Genomic DNA, 3107 nt, shown 5'->3' with positions numbered 1-3107 from the left:
CTCAAGCAGTCTCCTTGTCTCCTTCTGGGGAGCTCATCTAGCAAGGAACTGAGGTACCAAAGTCTCTGGCAAAGTGATACCCTTGAAAGGGTCCATGGGGCTCATGTAGGAGAAAAGTCATCTGGGGAATGGCAGAACTGAAGATGGATTTACTTGGGATCTAGGCTGTGTTTCCTGGGGTGGAGAATGTTGCTGAAGTTCCCCCATTGGTTAGGACACTCACACAGCCTCCCTCTCTCCCACCACGTTGTCTCCTTATGAACTTCCTAGTGAAGGATTAAGAGAGCACCTTAAGAGAGCTGTCTTTTCTGTCTAAGCACCTGTTTTCTCAAACTTGTAGGAACTTTTCATCAGTAGGATGTGTCCTGATGTGGGGTTGTAAAACAATCTGGGTCAGGCAGAACCTCTGGAGGTCGCCTGGCCCAACCCTGCTCCAAAACTGCTAAGGCAGGTCAGGTTGCTCAGAGCTTTATTTGGTCTAATCTTGAGTACCCAAACAGATGGAAACAGCTGCCTCTCTGGGTCCCTGCTCAGTGATTTCCAAGAGTGAAGGGTGGAGGGGGGCACAGGGTGATGGGGCTTAGCATGACACCCTGTGTCTCAGATCCTTGGGGAGTCAGAGTTTTAGTCCCACACAGGGATACTGCAGCTGCAGAGAACTGCTTCCACACCTGAGAAAAAGCAAGGAGTGGCAGTATTTAAAGATGAGGAGATTACAGAGCACAGGCTCCTCCTATGTTTTCAGATTTACAAGGTGAATGACCCACATTTTACTATGGGTGCCTTTGCCCTTGGCAAGGGCTGACAATCCATCACTTGGGTTTGTGTTCCTTGTGTTTTCCAATATCAAGTGGAGTCTGCCTGCCCTCACTCAGAAAAGGCACCAAAGTATAAATATTTCTTTACCACCTGAGGCAAAAAAAGAGGGGAAGTACAGGGTCTTGGGGATTTAAAAGGTGCAAGTCACAAGAGAAATTCCACATGCTCTTCTGCTCCCATCCCAAACATGAGTTGGATGGTGCCTTGAGGTGGATGGTGTTTCCAAAGGGATGGTGTGTGTGCAGATGGTGTGTGTAGGAGATGAATTTACAGACAAAGCAGTTAAGGGAGGCCAAGTTATATCTGTTTGGAGGGGATCTGTTCCCTTGCCCAGGAAAGCTAAGCCCAGGTATGCTTGTTTTTTTGCAGGAAAGCTAAAAAATGAACATAAACTATTATTATTATTTTCTAGGTTTGGAAGGGCCAAGAAACCTGCTGGAGGACTCCTGTGAATGCAGGATTGTCCTTTCTGTAATCCAACTGAAATAATGGAAAAAATGAGGGAGAACAGAGAAAAAATGAAATAATGGCCCCAAGCATAAATTTTCCCAGGTGGGCTTACGAGTCACATAATATTACAACTCAGGTTCTTGCTGGTGCCTGGGGCTGCCATTCCTCATGTCCTCCTGGAGCCCAGCAAGATCCTCACACACAAAGACGTTCAAATCCCATACAAAAGAACGATCGGTGAATCAGCTCAGGATTCCCCAGGACCAGGCCCTTCCTGTTTTTTTTCCCCAATGGGAAATGATGACCTCAGTTTCTGGTTGTGTCCCCCTCATGCCCTCCCTCCCCTGCCTGCATTGGCACTGGGGCAGGTGGTACAGCTTGGTTTATGTCCCAGTGCAGCTGCATCTTTGTTAGAGGTACCTGGAAGGCAGCAGTTGTACATACCCTGTATGCCTCTGCCACAGGGCTGCCAAATACATTCACTCTGCACCTGGATAGATGGGAGAAAGAGGCATCTGTAGAAAGTGTGAAAACTGCCTGTGTCAGTCCACACTGTTTCCTCAGGGCTCCTTGGAGTTGCCAGGTTAGCTGCAGGGCTTCTGCGTGGGTCAGCAGAAGCCAACTTCTCCTTTAAATTATTCCCTTCTCGCCTCAAATGTGTCTCTTTTCTTTCTCTCACACCCTGCTTCCAGCTGGCACTTCCCCAAAAGAAAGAGAATGAGTGCTGCTGTGCACCTTTTCCTCTGGCCTCTCCCTGCCCATCTCTGGCTCAGCCCAGGGGTGACCTGGCACTGGGCTGTGCAGTGGTGGCCTTGGAAGGACGTGCACAAGGTCCAGGGGCTGAGAGTCCCACTCTGTCCCTTGGATGGCTTGGGGAAGTGATCCCTGTCCCTGCAGTCCCAGGGCAGCATCCCACCTTGTAATGCAGGAGGCAGGCCAGGTTACCTTCATCCCCTCTGCCTATCCTTAGGTGTTTCTGCTGTCTGACTGTTAATTAGTTTTGCTAATCAGATTTCATGAGGAGGGGAAGGTGGTCGGGGCTTCTCCTGCAGAACAGGCTGTGCTGCCTCTCTGCTGATGTTGCAGCAGCAGAAACAGCCCAATGACCTTTTTAGTGCATGCTTGGAGGAGGGTTTCCTCCCCTGTGGTAAGAGCAGCAGGTGCAGAATTTTTCTGGCAACATAATGAAAACAGTGACAGGGAAGGAAGGAAACCAGGGGGGGCAACAGCAACTGCTGCCACAGACAGTGCTTTGTCCAGGATCCTGAAGGTGGTTGCAGTCGGGTTTGGTCTGCATGAAGTTCATCTGCTGGATGGTACAGCTCCTTGAATCTGTGTGTGGCAGCTTTGAATAAAATCAGCAAAGGCAGAGGAAGTCCTATCCAAGTTTAGTGTGTTATTTTTTGACGAGAAGCTGTTGATGGGTAGCTCCTTTGGGCCAGTTCTGCTCTCAGTTTCATGCTTGTAGACTGAATAATTCAGCAGCAGCTAAGAGGTACACTGTTGAGCTGCCTGCAGGCTGCGGCTCCAACCACTGCTTGGCCTCCTCCATCAATTTCGTGCAGAGCTAATTTTGGACTGGCGTAAGGAGGTGAAATGTCAATGGAAACAGTTCCTTATTTTATACAGGCTAACACTGGCATCAGGGTGGTGGAGAGGAATCAGAGTTACTGGTTTTATTTTAATTTTGGAAGGACTACTGCTTTTAGACCCTAGTGCTATAGCTCCTCTCCAGAGAATACCTGGTAGCCCTGCATTCCCTCCACTCATTTGATGTACAGTTTCTCAGCTGATTTATACACCTCATCCTGCCCTTTAAATTTAGCACCTTTTCATAT

At 48.8% G+C, this 3107-nt stretch overlaps 1 long non-coding RNA gene across 1 annotated transcript; it reads right to left on the bottom strand.

Annotated features, from left to right (window-relative positions):
• Positions 1-500: 500 nt before the first annotated feature.
• On the bottom strand, positions 501-2331 carry LOC139795948 (uncharacterized). The gene is made up of 4 exons (XR_011725771.1): positions 2186-2331; positions 1714-1759; positions 768-909; positions 501-671 (listed from the first exon to the last, which is right to left on the bottom strand). It is a non-coding gene; the product is annotated as an uncharacterized lncRNA (long non-coding RNA).
• Positions 2332-3107: the final 776 nt, after the last annotated feature.

This window comes from Heliangelus exortis, chromosome 4, assembly GCF_036169615.1.
Source record: "Heliangelus exortis chromosome 4, bHelExo1.hap1, whole genome shotgun sequence".
NCBI lineage: Eukaryota > Metazoa > Chordata > Aves > Apodiformes > Trochilidae > Heliangelus > Heliangelus exortis.
This window is presented reverse-complemented; position numbering and strand designations above follow the sequence as displayed.